This window comes from Amphiprion ocellaris, chromosome 20 (assembly GCF_022539595.1).
Source record: "Amphiprion ocellaris isolate individual 3 ecotype Okinawa chromosome 20, ASM2253959v1, whole genome shotgun sequence".
NCBI classification, from domain to species: domain Eukaryota; kingdom Metazoa; phylum Chordata; class Actinopteri; family Pomacentridae; genus Amphiprion; species Amphiprion ocellaris.
The window spans coordinates 11,740,862-11,758,039 of record NC_072785.1 but is presented as its reverse complement, the minus strand read 5'-3'; the positions used below and the strand labels follow the sequence as shown (position 1 = coordinate 11,758,039).

At 40.2% G+C, this 17,178-nt stretch overlaps 1 protein-coding gene across 3 annotated transcripts in view; it reads left to right on the top strand.

Moving 5' to 3' along the window:
* luzp1 (leucine zipper protein 1) overlaps positions 1 to 17,178 on the top strand; it is a 52,547-nt gene that overhangs the window by 11,742 nt on the left and 23,627 nt on the right. For 2 of the 3 annotated variants that reach the window (XM_023277439.3, XM_035951506.2), the window contains exon 2: positions 8,374 to 8,435. The exons of the other annotated variant lie outside the window; for it this stretch is intronic. The gene's annotated coding sequence lies outside the window, so the exon portion shown is untranslated. The remainder of the gene's footprint in view (positions 1 to 8,373; positions 8,436 to 17,178) is intronic. 3 annotated transcript variants of the gene reach the window in all.

Here is a 17,178-nt window from a genome sequence, read left to right as displayed (position 1 = left end):
AATGTGAGAGTAGTATTTCCTCATGAAAGCAAACCAGCTTAATCCCCAAAATGCTCAACTATTCATTAAACTCAGATTCATTGAACTCAAATAGTTTATAGAAGTTATGCCCTCAATGAGTAATTCCTCACCTCTTATTCTACACGCAATGTCACAATCCTGGTAAAAATATTTAACAGTAACTGAATAAATTAAGATAAATATATTCATCTGTTCCAATTTTACACATTTACATACATATTTCTGTGTCAGATTCCTTGAGACCAGAGTGCCAAGGGAGAAAATGTTGAACTGAAAATACCTAGAGGGGAACTTTTATAATGACTGAGAATTTGAGGAAGAGAAATATGGACTTTGGACTAGTAATACCTATGTAAATATCCTCAAAAGTGGCCTTCAGAAATCCATTTTCGATGAAGTACAGTGTAGGTGCTTGCCCCATGTGTGGGTGTGGATGTTTGTTCATTTGATTACTAGTGACTTGAGCCGCCTGGTGTTGGATCCTCACGTGCTCTTCCTTCATAAAGGATCTGTCTGGTGATACATGAGGTGTTTTCACCGAACTGTATGAGGGATATATGCAGTCTCACACACTCCTGTCTGACCTGCTCTAAGCCTTGGGTCTACAGGGCGGCTCTCAAAATAAAATTCCTCCTGCAGATTATTTTTCTTGTGATCAGAAAATATACATGTTCTCGGAGAGAGGAATGTTCGGACGCCATGGCAACCTGGCTGTTCAACACTTCCTCCTCTTCTGTTTCTCCCGTCCTCAGCTAGTTCGTCTTCTGTGCTCTTATTACTTGTTGACATACTTTTTTTTTGAGACTTTGAGGTTTTTTTTTTAAATATTTTTTAAAACGTAATCACAACTTTGATGGGTGTGACCTTCGTTCGCATTTCTTGTTTTAACATGTTACTGTCCATATTTTGTACTTTGTTTTCACCTGCGTAATTTAAAGCTAAATGGGTAAGATGTTTTTCTTCCCCCAGAGGCATCCCTCCCTCCGTTCATCCACCCATCCATGTATTAGCAAGTCTGTTTTTTGGCACTTTCATCATTGTGGAGCTGATGCATGCAGACCCCAACTGCTCGGCTATTTTCAGACTCTTTCCCCTCTTTGCCCCCCTCGTCTCTGGCTGGTTTTATTTTGGAGGAGATCTCTGCACTGTTGCTTTTTGTTAAGGGCAGCTGAGGCCTGGGTTTGCTGGTTTTCCCCTCCATGCCAACGTTGCTTTTGGAGCTCCTTCTCATGCTAGCTGTCCTGACCAGGGGAAGTGAAGCAGCACAATGCTGCTTTGGTGAAGGCCATAAAAATAGACTTGCTAAAGTGCAGCTTTTATTTCTAGAGTCATGAAACCCTTTTATGTCAGAGTTTTATGTAGTAAGTGGGTATAGGAAAAGAAGAATTTTCGGCTGAGTAGAACTGCAAGCAACCATTATTTTTGGGTATTTTGGGATTTATTTGAAGAGTTGATAGTATACAGACAGTAAACAATGGGAGAGGGTATAGCATGCAACAAAAGTCCACAAATAGAGTGAAACTAGTGTTATATGGTCTGCTTCTTAACTATTTGGTTATTAAGTTACCCCAATCAATGCAAATTCCTGGCATTTTTGCTTAATAAATTACTTTAGTGATAATTGATTTACCAAGTTGTCAATTAATTGTCTTATTAATTGATGTTTTCTAGTGAATCAGTTAATAAACTAATCATTTCAGAACTGTGGCTAAAACATTCGTAGTCACTGGGATGTCCCTGTGTTTTCCTAAACATCTTGAATTGCTTACAGTCATCATGACACATTTACTCTCCTTTTTGCTTGGACTAAAGCAGACAAACGGACACAGTGACTCATGTCATGTACGAGTCATCAGCTTCCTGCTGGTGGTCCCTTCATCAATGCTTTACTTCCTTTGTTTCTTCCACTAGGTGCATCACTTTATTGCAAAGTAGGCTAACATTTTAGACCTGTTGGTCATATTTAACAAAAGACATAAGCAATTATTCACCTGCTTACCCTGTTATTTGAGGTTGTTTTATCCAAACTCGTCACCGGATTGCACACTTTTACACTAGTAAAGTGTATGAACTTGTCGCTCACCCTTGATTGAGGTGTTTGTGTGCATATGCATGTGCAATGTGTGTTTATGTGGACACACTCAGACACAGAAGCCTCACAGGAATCCCGTAACACTCCCAGGTCTCTGAGTGGCTCATTTGTGCACTGTGGAACATTGTGGAATACCAGGCATATTTTATGATCCAACCTTCAGCTAGCTCCCTCTTGTTCTCTCCATGTCTGGGTTTATTTGTGAAGCTAAGCCGGTCTGACTGTGCCCCCCACCCACCCCTTCGCCCCTCTGGAGCAGAATACCTAAACATTACGTTGTAGACATTTAGCTGCTGGTTATATTCAGACTAACTTACAGTGAGTGCGAGCAGTTCCAGAATATGTGAACTTGAGGCCATGAAATGCTGCATGGTTCATCACCCTGTGAGATGTTTATGTGGCTAGGCGAGTATGCATATATGTGAGTGTTTACCATCTTTTTGTGGCTTTGACAAACATGCCTGCGACATATGGTGGCATGTTTGGACTGCCTGGTCAAACAACGGTACAGAAAAGCTTGATGCTCATGGCAAGGAGTGGCTCCTGCCCACCCACCTGGATAAACTTGTAGTCTTCACCTTGTTTTCACCCTCTAGCCATACATTTTTTCGTCTCTGTCTAAACCACTTCAAATCTTTCCCATCCCCGCTGGCCTTAAATACTTTCTCTCACTCATTCCATACCTCCCTGTTTCTCTCTCTGTAGGTGTAGACTGCACAGAAGAATGTGGTTAAATTAGTGTTTTATCTCTCCTGCCAGCCAGCTGCATCTGCACTCCCAGCCATGCCAAGCATTTGAGACACAATTGACCTTAAAAGGAAACAATAGCAGCCTATCAATTCTGCTCTGCCAGTCAAGGAATGGCTCGCTCCTGCTTGGGCAGGGTCCGAGCCGGACACACACAACACAAGGAAGTGTTTGGAAAGTGAACTTTAAAAAAAAGAAAAAGCCGAGAAATAAGAGTCACAATGAGTAAAGATCTTTCTTGTTTGTTTTTTTAAACAGTAAGTATAAACTGCCTGCACGGGGCCAAAGCCAGAATTTTAGAAGTACCTGGATCATGATAGTTGTATCTCCCTCCAATCTGAATTCTTGGATAACTTGCATAACCTTAGTGACCCCCAGTTGTATGTATTCTTCAAAAATATCAAGATTGAATACATTTAATCTAGCTCAGCTTTTCTGTTAATCAATTTTGCAGACAACCTGACTTTAACTTACTTTTATCCTCATTGTTTCCACATATAATGTTGAATCCAAAATGCTTCCATACATTACTTTGCAGCTGTAGAGTGACTTCCTGATGTTGTGTAAATGAAAAGAGGAAAAGAAAAGCTCTGTTTATTGGTGGGGCAGTGGGTCAGAATATCTGTAAGCCTCTTTAGGCCTTTGTTGAACTATTTTTTCGTTTCAAACAGCAGTTTGGACTTTATATCAAAAGTGACAGCCTTAGTGTGGGTGAAATATTTGATCTGAGAATTTGAGTGAACTACTAAGGCTTTGAATTTCCCTTTGGGGATTAATGAAGTCATTGTATTGTATTTAAGGCTTCAGAATATGTTTGTGGTCAAAAACAATTCAGGTAACATCCTCAGACTGAAACCTGTGCCAGGAAATGCTGATGCTGAACAAGACATGATTTACCTCCCAGTTACAGTCTCCTACATAGTTGGCATGTAGCTAAATCTGCTCTTTGACTTACAAAAGGAAATTCTCAAAACCTAAATGACAACATTGCCAGCAACTACTTAACCATATATAATTGAATTTACAATTTCAGTCATTTTTAGAACAAAAATACCAAAGATTCCCTTGTTGTCAGCTTCCTAGATTGAAGGATTTGCTGTTCTTCTTTGTCTTAGTTGATAGTACACAGAATTTCGGTGGGTTTAGCCAGTAAATTGGTTGATAATGAAGACAATTTAGATTTAAAACTTTTTAAAATGCAAGCTCCTAATGAGTTAATTGAGAATCCATTCCGGCAGGAGTGTTAAATGCATTCCAATCCAGTTTGTTTGATTTCAAGTCCTCCTGTTTATTCTAAATAGTGGATTTGACCCTTTAAGACTCCTCACATTTTTCTTAGTTTACATGCCAGGAGGTTTCTGGATGGTTAAGCTGTGTTATAAAGCCAAACAAGTTGTTCTGTGACATTGCTTGCTGTCATATTGCTGTTGCTGGATAATGAGTAATCGTCTGAATGAGCCTATCTGTGTAGCGAGCAGTAGCGTGTGAAACCCTCAGCTGTTATTTCTGGAGCAGGGAGGGCTGCAGGGCTGTAAGTCATTAGATATTAGGGCAGGTTTTGCAGGTTCACGGTGAAGTTAGAGATGTAGATGGTTTTCTATCTGACAGCTCATCAGCTTGTAGACAAACTCCATACTCCACCTTGTAGCTCTGCTGGAATGCAGACGGCAGCAGGAGGAATGCTGTTGGCAGTCTGCAGTGGCAGCAAATGAAAAATCAGCCTCTTGTTCTATTATTCACTGGTGTTCCCTCCTCCTTTGTTTTGTTAGCTCCTTCTGTCTGCTGCTTTCTGGATCTCTTGTTTCCTGTCCCTCCCCATCTTTCTCCTCACTGTGTATCTGCTCCTCCTTTCTGTTTCTGTCTTTTTGCCCTTGTCCATCTCTCTTGCTAGGCGTCCTGTTCACTGTGTTTGATTTGGGCATTCCTTTCCCCCCTAGCAGACAAAACAACCCCAGACCTCTCTGAACTGCAGTCCCCAGCGTGCACACACATATGCATGCACAGACACACACTCTCCCCGTCTGCTAATCACACACAGGAAATGGGCTCCCATGCAAACGAGGCCCGCCTGGACAGTGGAACCCAGGATGGAGTTTAAGGCCTTGAAATGTTCTCCATTAGAAGAAGCTGAACATGAGTTTTGTTTTTCTCCTTTGTTTCCTTCCTTCTAGTGGTCCATCCTTTTGTCCCTTTTGACACTCGTTTTCTCTCTCATTTAGGCCCAGCTATTACATTAATTGTGTCTTCTGTGTCACTTACATTTGAGCATTTGTGTTTCACGTTTGTCTGTAAAAAAAATAACTTCAAACTCACAGCGTAATCTTCCATTTACTCTGTTTGAAAAGTGAAAGCCTAAGTGCTCAAAAAGCATACACACTGTTATCTTATCAACAATTTTCCATTATATATGTGATAAAAGCGCACTCAAACATAAACACTGCACAAAAATGTTTATGTGGAATGAAAAGGGAGGCGAGTTCCCTGAACAGGGATTTTTGTTCTCTGTTTGACGCATCACTGGTTGTAGTTTCAAGGAAGGAATATTGTGTTGTTTCACTATAGCAACACACTGACTGTACATGTTAAGTGGGCCAGTACAAAGAGTCCTAAATGACTGATAAATGTACAGATTGCTGCAGATGTGTTTCGACCGCTAGTCATATCACATACTGACACTGATTGTACGGAAACGGTAATCATCCTCGTCGAATAACATATTTGTTGTGAGTAAAAAGATTAGATGTGACGTTTTAGTTCAAATGAAACCTAAATATCACAGGATGTCTCTTTTTCAACTGGCCAAAACAATGCCACTATTATCAGAAGAGTTAGGAAAGAAAAGCCTGGATTTAATTTGGTACAGAACCAAATATGCACTTAGTAGCTCTTTATTACCATTTATTGAATCTTGAAATTATTAAAGGTTGCAGTGTTTTTCATTATGCGTAAAAGTTATGCACTGATTTCAGGTTGTAAATTGGATATTCCCCAAAAAAGCAATTACTTCTATTACAGAAAACATTTTGTACATTAAAAAAAATGTACTGAGGACATATTCTATACATGCACAGCAGATTGGCGTCTATATATTCCAATGCGTCCACAGTACCTGTGGTATGATGCGGAAAGTGTAACACTGGCTATATACTGACAGATGTTACTAGTATTTAATCCACCCCATTATGAGACATGTCAATATTCTTGTAGCGTGATATTAAGAAATGCTGTCTGTCATCAAAATACATCCATACGACTGATGTTTTCTGTCGTTTTACAATCATATCTTCCTTGTCAGCATTTCTCATATGTCCATCCTTTGTTTTTCTGTGCACACATGGCGCCTGCATGTCAATAAACTCCTTGTGAATAAAGTTTTTAAAAATATCTGTGCATCAAAATTACCCTAAATCAGTATGAATCATGTTCTATCAGATACGTGTTTTTTGTCAAAATCAAATAGCAAATATAGTTGGAACATGCCGTGTTTGATTTAATTTGCTTTACTTTACCCTGCACCACCTGTGATGTGACTAATCTGCTCATCCACATTGTGATGTTGATGCTTGTCAGTATAATGCAATACAGTTTAATACCTACATGAACATAGAATTTATTGTTAGGTTTTTGTACTAGATTTCATTTGCTACAATGTAGTTGCACTTGGTAAGTTTTCAGTAGAATCACATCATGATGATGTGATCTCACAGTCTTGTCAGTTTACAATTATCTGCTGTCCAAATCATTGATTATAATGATGTCTTATAATTTCTGTGAGCATTAGTCTGCTTATTTTGTGATGTTTACATCTGAAAATCAATACAAGTCAATCAAATTATGTGCTAAAAAAAGCCATTTGCTGTGGGAAAATAGATGACTGTTCGCTGAGGGCCTGAGAGAGACGCCGGAGGAAGTGCCACCTCACACTGGTCCAGTTTTTTCTGCTGAGTAACATAATGAAACCTCCACAACCTGACATGCTGTGTGCGTGAGGGGGAGCTAGGGATGAGAGGGAGACAGCTGTTTTCAGTTTTGTTTGGTTACGGGTTGGCTAACTGTCTGAATGAATAGCTTCGACCCCCCCCCTTCCAACTCACACATGTAAAATACACAACCCAACAACATAAACACAGACAGACATAGTCTCTGGTCGCTTGAGTATTTGGCGTCTTCTGGATTGTGAAGAATGTGTCAAACCGTATTTGTAAAATCACTTGTTTCAATTAAAAATCCAGTTTTACTGATCAGAACCCAGTTTTTAAATCGGCAGAATTAGACATTTGGTTTTGTGCAGTGTTGTCGTGTAGCGTGAGAACATGAGATGATTCAGCAAAACCTGTGTTGACGTTATGAATCTGACATGACAGAGCTGAGCAGCGGGGTTGTCTCCTTCCTGTGGAGAAAAGATGTGCTGGAACAAACAGACAGGATGACACGAAAAGGAGTTGAGAGTGGCAGGAGCAGCTAAAAGACCGATTCTCCATGTCCATCAGTTGCTGCTTACATGATCAAAGTGTCTTTGAGGGCATCACTTGTCTCTGACTCCTTATTTGGCTCAGCCTGAGTGAAAAGAGAAACATCTGTCTTTAGCGTCGACAATTTATTTAGGAAGATAGTGGAGTGTTTTCATTGCCTTCCTTTAATCAGTAGTGAAAATTACTGTTAACTACAGCTAGTTTTTCCCATCTTTTTCCCATTTCCTCTTCCTTGTTAGAAGTCCTAATGGACAGTTAACATAAGAGGCTCATGGGCTTATTCTGCAGCTTTCATCGGCACATGGAGTTTGCTCAGTCAATGTTCAAACTTTACGTTATTCCTTAAGACGTCCAGTACGTGTTGACTTAAAAGTTTAGTTTGTTAGGCAGTAGTTAATGCTAATTCCCAGTTATATACCTGAGTGTCTGATTGCTGCTTACAGTTAACAGAAATGTTCCCTCTCTTTTTCAGTCTCCCCTCCTCTTCCCCGTTTCTCCACTTCCCTCTCTCATCCTTTAAATTCAGTCCAGACTCCAGTCTTAAATCTGGATTCTCTGTGCTTAACCAAACATATGGAATGCTACTGTCATGGAATGCTTCAAGTCTGGGTTGCTTTCTGCATGAATGTGTGTGTGTGTGTGTGTGTGTGTGTGTGTGTTTGCACATGTTTTGAAGCAGATGAGAGCTTCTAGGAGGATGATGATTATGATAATGGTGCGTGTGTGTGCCTCCCCAGAGAACTGAATAGGGCCTTCTGTTGTCGTGGCCAAACATTTCTTGTCTGCTCATGCATGAGTCTATTGCAAAGCCTCCGAATGTGTCCCATATCTGAGCAGTTAGCTCATTCTCAGCCTGCTAGCTTGACTGTGAACGATCTCCCCTACAGTGAATGCATTGTCAGCCTGGCTGCAGGCTCTGGGCCTCGCCAGCTGCCAAACATAACAATGGTGAAAGATGCCATGAGCGAGTGTCTTGATATTATGATGACCGGTGCATTCACTTTTACTAACCTCATGCCCTCTTTGTGTGTTTAACCACAGGATGGAGAGTTTGTGGAGAGGAGCTTGATGTGTTTTGGACAAAAGGATGCATCTGAAGTTAAGTAAGTTATGCCCCGCTATGCTTTGGATAATGATTTATTTTTGGGCTTTTATGTTGCTGCACCAAATTAGGGTGTCAAAACTCATTAAAAGGCGCATCCAAGGCTGTATTTATGTTTTGTTTTTTTTTTGGTTTTTTTTGGGGGGGGGGTAATGTGTCCACCCAGTACTTAAGTACATAGCATTTCAAGAGCATTACCAGCACCCTCACTGTGATGAGAAGACACTGTTCTCAGCTGCTCTCTTAAGAAGTAAAGCGTGTGACCACCCCTTTGAGCAAAGTATGACTTTAAGGGCCAATTCTGTACTGTGGCATAGCCAGGCTAGCTGTTTCCCTGTGTTTGCAGCATCTGAAGGATGCAACTTAGCATAGTGTCAAGTAAATGAAGTGTTCTTCAATAATTAACAATTTCATAATGTCCTTTGTCCTTATAGTGACTGAATTTCAACGTTGTCCGTTTCCACTGAATCCCATCACCTCTTCCTCTCTCCTTGTTCTTCTTCTCGTCATCCTCATCCCTTGCCCATGTTTTCCTCCTTTCCGCTCCCCCTCCTCCTCACTCTTCCTCCTTCTTGCCTCTTCCGCCCCTCCTCTGCTCTTTGTGAGTCTGTTTCCTGTTGGGCACAAATGCCGGCGCCGCATTTCCTTCCTTGAAGCCTGAAGTCACACAGGAGTGGCACACACAGATGTATATTATGCTGTATGTATTCTGTAATGTATTGATCAGTGCTCTAGGGAAAGCACTGAGTTTGAGAAAACTCAAAAATGTCTGTTGTGTACCACAGTTATACTGCCATAAACCATAAAGAACCAAAAAAAAATTACATTTTTTTTGTCATTTATTTCACAATAATTGAACAAAACCTGAAATTAAACACAGCATGAATACATTATAGTTCAGACAAAAAGTCCCTGATTTTTTTGTTGCTTGATTGGTGGTTGTATCTGAGTCACAAATGCATTCGCGGCCGTGTCGAGGAGCACCAAATTTTTTGTTTTTGACAGAATAGTCAATGCATATGGCTTGTTTTTGGTGCATTTATAAATGAGATGTGAAATTTTAACCATTATTTTTTTGGTTAAAACTGATGGGTAGCTTAAAATTATTCTTTATCACAGTTTCTGGCTCTGATAAATAAAGATAACATGACCTTCAGTCCTGATGGCAGATTTTGAGGTGCAGAGTGTTGAATAATGAGACTAATGCTGTTTTGAGCAGACTGAAACTTTTAGTGGTTCTCCTCCTTGTAGGACAGTTCCACTTTTGATAGTGTCTCGTGGTAATGCTCCATCACGTTTTAAATGTATTACACAGTGAATTTTGAACTGAAGCTTGACTTAAAACATTATATTACAAATCAAATGACAGTCACTGTGAGAAAAATCACAATTGTATATTTTCCCCAAATCATTCAGCCCTATAGTGCACTAATTGTCATAAACAATCATAGTGCTCTCAGGGACAGCAGCTGGTGTGTTTGTGTGTTAGTGTGACTGACATCAGGCCGGGTTAGTCAGCAGACACAGTGTATGTATCACTGTCTCGTCAACTGTCAGCTCACAACCTTTTAAGGTCAATATGTGGCCAAGGCGTGTCCTGTGCTTCTTCACTGACCTGAATTTAGATGAGTTTATTATTCCGGATGCTAGTTCACATCCTCCTGGAGCTGAATTCATCCTGAATGGTCCAAAACCGACAAAGACCAGAAAAACTGAGAATACAACAGGAAAAGGAGCTTCTCATCTGAGTGTGCTCCCACTAAAGACACTTCCCACTCATATGTACTCCTCTCATGGTCACTAGCAAGGTTCTTTTAAAAACAGATGCAGCTAAGAGTGATTTATGCTGATGTAAAATATAATATGCTGCTGAGTTTATCTTTTTTTCCTTGCTTCGATGTACGTTTACAATCAATCCACTGTAAGGACAATCTGTAAGAACAGCAGTATCCCACAGGGCCCGATCTCTCCTCTGATATCCAACGTCATCACTTTACCTCCCGCAACCTCTCCTGCTTCCTCTGCCTCCTCTTCCTCTCCTCCATCCTGCAGCCAGTGCTGCATTCCTGCTGCAGTAATCCACTCTGGCAGCTACCTGCTCTGCATTCTGTGGAGTCACTCCCCTTGTGCGGGTCTCTCTCTCTCCTCCCTCGTCTGTTTGCTTCTCTGCCAGTCACTCTCTCAGTCTTCCATTGCTTACCTCGCATTATTTCGCACATTTTGTTCTGCACATTTGTTTTGTCTCAGCGTTTCTACCGCCGCTGCTCTCCCTCTCTCTCTTCCTTCCCCATCGGAGAGCCACTGAGGTCTCCATTCACCCGCAGCAGGCTGCTAATGCCAAGGCTCAGGCTGATGAATCACTGCCAAGCTCAGCCAAGCAAACTGAGCATCTGTGTGTGTGTGTGTGTATGTGCCCTGTGCTGGGATAGGAAAGCAATGAATGAGCAGGATGTCAAGCAGCCAGGCAGAAGGTGGAAGGGCTGTGCATTGAGAGCTATTGATGTGTCTATGACAGTGTTTGTGGGTTAGCTGCCGGGGGGGTTAGCCTTGTAAAATGCCCAATCCATTATCACTGCAGAGGTTGATGATCAGCTGTCATCCCCTCTTCTTTTAGAGACAAAGGAAAGCACATAGCAATGCAGCAGGAAAGCAGGGGAATTAGGATCAAGGTCAAGGGAAGGAAACTGAAGAAATGCAGCAGCTGAAATGGGGACCAGGATGATATTTAGAGGTCGCATGAAAGGGGACAGGATTGATGATGAAGGAGGCAGGTAGAGAAGGCAATGACAGAAAAGAATGAATAGTAATAAGATGATGTTGTTGTCCCTGACCTTTTCTGGATGAAATGGCAAAATATACAGTTGCTGACCTTCTGTTCTGGCTTTGTACTTGAGTAGTTTCTTTCGCCTGTGTGTCATACCCTTCCATCATTCCATTCAAATGGCATTGTCATTCACTGCATCGAGTATAATACATGATTTCCATAGCCAGGCTTCCATAACAGATTTTTATGTGCATTTTGAAGTATAATATTAGAAAAAGTGAATGGAAATGGCAGATTTTACAAAGACATCCCCAATTGAAAAATAGAAAATGTTTTTATGCTTACTTCAGATATTTTTTTAAAAAAGATAATAGATGATGGAAGCGCCTTTTCTTAGTAGGTTTTGACATAGTGAGCATTTAGACCACGTAATGGATTAACCATTGATGCTTGTTTCATTGTCTTCCCATCTAGACAGCATGAAACATGGCTGATACCAGCTAAAGTGAGCATAGAACTTGCCTGATTAAAAGCAGTTCCTTCAGACTTGAACTCATATTTCTCATGATGGCCGAAGTTTTGTTTGTGTCTTCTTTGCGTTTGGTGGAATACACCTCATATATTTGCGAAATTTCAAAGATTTACTTCAAATTTGCTCGACGATTCTATGCAAACATGGCTAATGCTGCGTTACACACATTTTTTGACCAGTTCTTACTTATTCCTACACTTTCACATTATTATTTTGACAATTCATTTTTGCGTTTTTATCACAAATCTCAACTCACCAACCTGAAAATGCATTTGTGTGCTGCACCTGGTGCATAGTTAAACGTTGCACTGTGTGTCTGCAGACTTTGTGCCAGTGAGTCTGTGTGACTCTTATGATCTGACTGGAAATGGAGCAATACGTTTTGTAAATATTGATTTATTGGGGTGAGTATAGTCAAGTCATTTCACAATTGCAAGTAAAGCTAGAAAATAATGAGAGTATGCATTCCTCAAAATTCAGTTCTGCATCTACATGCAAAAAAGAAGAACCAAAAGATACAAAATGTTCCAAAATACAAACTTTGAAAAGAATCCAATAATAAATAAAGTGCCAAATGATGTGATCAAACAATGAAACACTTGTTCTCTGGTGTAACATTTTTTTTTAGATATCCTGCCAACTCAAACTGAGAAAGATATAAACAAACAGAAAACATCACCTCTGTAGGTGGAAATGAATGAATAAGTGTGTAAAAGGTTCAATTATTTGACTGTCATTCCCATGTCCTCATCACTGTAGCTCTCACTCAACTTTTTTCCATCTGCCTCACCTCATTCTTTCTCAACCTGACTCATACCTATTCGCACAGACATCCGCAGACTGCTGGCTCTCTAATGTTGACTCTAACAAGTGTCATCATGTTGTGATGTTTTCGTGTTCACTTATCAGTGTGAAATAGTGACACACACACACACACACACACACACACACATTCCTGAAAGAGCAGTTCATCACCACAGACAACTTCACATTTCAGCAGGCACTTATTCACTTGTATAAGGGTTTTAGCTGACGTATGCTGAAAGTTTTAAATAGATAACTAGTGTTGACCACCACTATCAAACAAGCGTGCAGAGACGTGTACAATTTGGGAACACGCACAGCTTATTGAGATATATAGTAAAGGTAAAGTGATTTGGTGTTTGGGTCCTTTTTTAGATGAAGTAAAAGATAGAAACTTAAGTTTATACTTCTTCTGAAAATAGGGAGTCATGTTAAATGAAGATTTGATACGACTTCTTTTCTTTACATACACACATATAGACCCACATTCATCTTTCAGGCCCTTGTTATTATGTGAGAGGTGAACGTGTCCAATAATTATTTATCGGCTAATATTAACTTACATTAACACATAAAATTTGCAAACAGCTTTTTAAAAAAAATATTAAACTCTCTCTGGTCATTGTTGAAAGGCCTAAAAGCTCTCTCTCTCTATCAGAGTTTCATATTTAGAAGTTTTTTTCCCATGAAAATAATCCCTTCTTGCCTTAGAATGGCTTAGATGTAACTCTGCACTGTTGCTTTTTCTAGAAAGTACAGATCTATGAAGTCTTCCTCCACACACTGTAGCTCAAGCACACCAGCTCACACATGACTCTGCATTACACAATGGCAAGGTGCAGTACTAGAGTAATTCAGCCATATCTGTTAAAACTGGAAAACCTATTCTGAGGAACAATAATGATAATATGGAAAGCCCCGCCGCGCAAGTTGACAGGATCAGTTCCTTCGGTTTGTTAAGTATGAAACCTTGGAAATCTCAATCTGTGTTTTTGAGACGTTGCAGTTTTAAGAGAGAAATGCTCAGTCGTCTCATTGACTTCTCGTTTGGCTTATGGATTTTAATAGAAACGCAAAATTCACATGTTACCAAGGTTTAACAAACTTATCGCTAGAGGTTGAGCTTAAAATTACTTTGTATATGTTTACTGTGTGGTACATTTTACAGCTGAAAAGTAAACTTGTGAAGGTTTTTCCAGTGGACAGACAACACAAAAGCAAACTAATGGGTTGAGTGATTATCAGCTTGGCTGAATAGATCCAATATTCCATATTTTTTCAGTTATTAGTATCATTATTTTTTAAACAGATTCCTGATAAAATAAGTTCATTTTAAAATGAGCTGCATTAACTCTGTTGAAGCCACCTCCCTCTGTCTGCAGTTCTTACTTTTCACGCCAAGATTTTAGTTTTTGTTGCAAAAACTAAAAAAAAAACATATTGGATGACCCTCAAAAAATATCCCAGGTATATTTATATAGCATTTTTCCACTATATTTGACAGCTTACGTATATGTACTTCCTCATTGATTTGCCATTTAGTGTCGTCAATGATCTGATCAATGTTTTAAATAGATTCATGTTAGCTGTCTATTCAGGATTTGCTAGTTTGTGGTGTAAGAACCATGAGCTTTGTCTCTCTGTGGTCTGATTATCCTATCTTATCATGCTAATATCATCATATGAATTAACAGTTACGTCTCCAATGGAGTCTTCCTGTCTATCACTTCACAACTGGGACTTCCCGCGGTTTCATCCACAAGACAACAGCCCACATACACACAAACCCATAGAAACTGCTGACTATTAAATTCTGAAATTCTCAATGCCAGAATTTAGCACCATGACAAATATTTATTAGACAACATTTTATCGTCTTTCCTATATTGGAAGTACCCATGTGTTTTCTGTTATCTGTACAACGACCGCTATTATTTAGCAACAAAAAAAGGATTTTTATTTTCCACATTCCAGCTAGTTCAGCTCAGCTCAAAAATACCACAATCTGCTTTCTTAATCAGGGCCTCACTCCTGTTTGCCCCAGTGTCTCATGTGGAGTGTTTTACATGTTTACAGTGTCAGTGACCTCTGACCCCAAACACAGGGGCCAACAGGCTGAGGACATGCCAGATTAGAAGGGGGAAGTATTTCTTAGAAACCTGATGGCAAGTCACATGGGATGTAAATGTGGGTGTTTACATCCTCGACAAAAGTATTCCTAAACTTGCGTTGGTCTGGAGTACATTTGCAAGTGTTTATACACACAGCCCCGCACATATTCACATATATTAGGAATATCTTTAACTGGGCCTGTATTTACATTTATAGTTTTAGTCTTCCATTGTCCATTAGCTATACACCGCTTAATCCTCATTAGGGTCCCCAGTTGTAGTCTTAAATAATGTTATTCTTTTAAAATAACAATGAGGGAGTGGACTCTAGTCATTGTGTCAGTATTGCTTAATATATTTAATATGGCTGGTGGAGGTGTCCATAGGTAGTTTGTATGAATGTAGGTAAAATGTAGACCCATATAACAACTAAAAACTGAATATTTGTCTTCTTTGTAGCAATTACTTTACCTAAAACTGAATATTAGGACTTTTTACCTAATCCAAAGTGAATGGACTGACAGAAAATGTGTTGCATTATGCAGTTCTTTTCCCGAATGTCTTAGAGGCTGCTCATCGCAACTCTCCAAACTCTCCACATTTGATTGCAGCAGCACAAGTTTAAAGCAAGGAGGGACATCAGCTTTCACTCATCAGTAGTAGAGGGCTTCACCAGTCTAAAATGTGGGCTGTGAACAATTTTAGCATGCTGGATTCTTTTATTTCCTCTGCAAGATACAAACCCACTGTGTAATCAGAGCTGATTGCAAGTTGATTAGGACCCTCTACTAGACATACTGACACACAAACCAGACGTAGAATTTTGGAGGCTGATACGGATATGAGAGAAAAAATTAAGCAACTATTGTTATAAATCTTGTTTGTTTTTGCTTTGTCTAAGAAAAGCATTTAAAATGAGAATTCCCTGCACTTTGTTAAAGCTTTGTGACCAGGAAACAGTGAGGCATGTAACATTTAAGAAACAAAATTTTCATTTATCTTTGGAGGGCTAGCTACTTTGTAATTACTATTGTATAGTATCTTTGACATCTTCTGTGTTGCAGTTTTCTGTATAGACTGAGATATATTGTAGTATCATACAGCACATCTACAATGAGCCAATACCAGACAGTGTAACATCCCAGCATGTTTATCAGTCTAATGCCTAACTGACCAGGTTATGGTTTACTTTTGCTGGATGTTGCACATGGTGGCTTGTGCCAGAAGTAACCTTAATTACTTGGGCTTTGAAGACGTTTCGTTTGGTCGTGCACTTCCCATTTTTTGTAAGCTGGCATGCACATCGTAGCTGATGCATAGAGAAAATAGATGAGCTGAAGGCACAAGTCTGTGAGCAGATCCGTCTCTACAGGCATTTCTGCGATCCACCGGTGTGGAAACATTGGGATGCCCAGATGGCACAGGACTCACAGAGGCAGATGTATTGTTGTTCCACCAGTGTAGAGTCTATTTTTCTCAGCAGTGACACCCATCATGTAGGAGAAGATAGCAGCGAGTCAAGCAGGAGTATATACAGTTATGGTTGATGTCACAGTTGGCATGTGCAGTGACCAAGGCTCAAGCATAACAGCAGCTTTAGACCTGCCAAAACTAATTTAGACCCATCAGATTCCTGGTTGGATATTAGCAGTAACAGGTAATAGTAGCAAGTAAACTGACCTTTTTGTGTTTTGATACACAACCAGTCACTAAATCCTCCCTGCCTGCATTTCTGTGATATTCTGTGTTGCTATAGATCTCCTTGGCTGCAGATCTGCCTGAGGACAAGCTAGCTACTGACTGGCTAGTATTTTCGGGTGCTGCTGTTTTAAATAGAGCATCTAATATCCGGACTCTGCTCTGCTTCTTCGTTCCTGCAGCCATGACTTGTAGATGTAATCCTGCATGTTGCGCTGATTTCTGTTGAAGAACATGCTCTAATTTACTGTTCAGCCACTAAGATTAGGAGCGGAGCCAATGAGCTCTGGGGGCTTTGAGTTTGATTCTACCTCTTCAAAGTCACGTCTATAATCAGGTCATAAACAGAGAAGCCAAAAATTTAGTGCATGTGCAGAACCGTCGTACTCTTCCAGAAGAGCTGACAGGTCAGACACTGTAACTCCTCTGGATTTTTTATTCCCTCACTCTGCCACATCTGTCTTACACTCTCCTCCACCTTTCTCTGGCATTTCTCTTCTTCTCCACTTTCCCCTCCTTCTTTTTCCTCCCTCTCTCATCTCCTTATCGTGCCCACCCCTACAAGCAGAGTGCTGGTTTTAAGCCCCAGCAACAAGACTCTTGATGTAGACAGACAGGAGAGAGGAAGGAAGGGGAGGGGAGCCCTAGAAAAGGCTTTGGGTTACTGGGCTAAGACCTGAGAGAGGATGGTTACTTTACAATGATGCTTTTGAACTAAACTTGACCCTGATATTCACAGAATTGTGTCACCAACCTAAGCAAAACCTTTGACCACTTTTGGGAAAAGGAAGTTTTTCTTTATATGTCATTCAGATACAGAAGAGTGAGACATGTG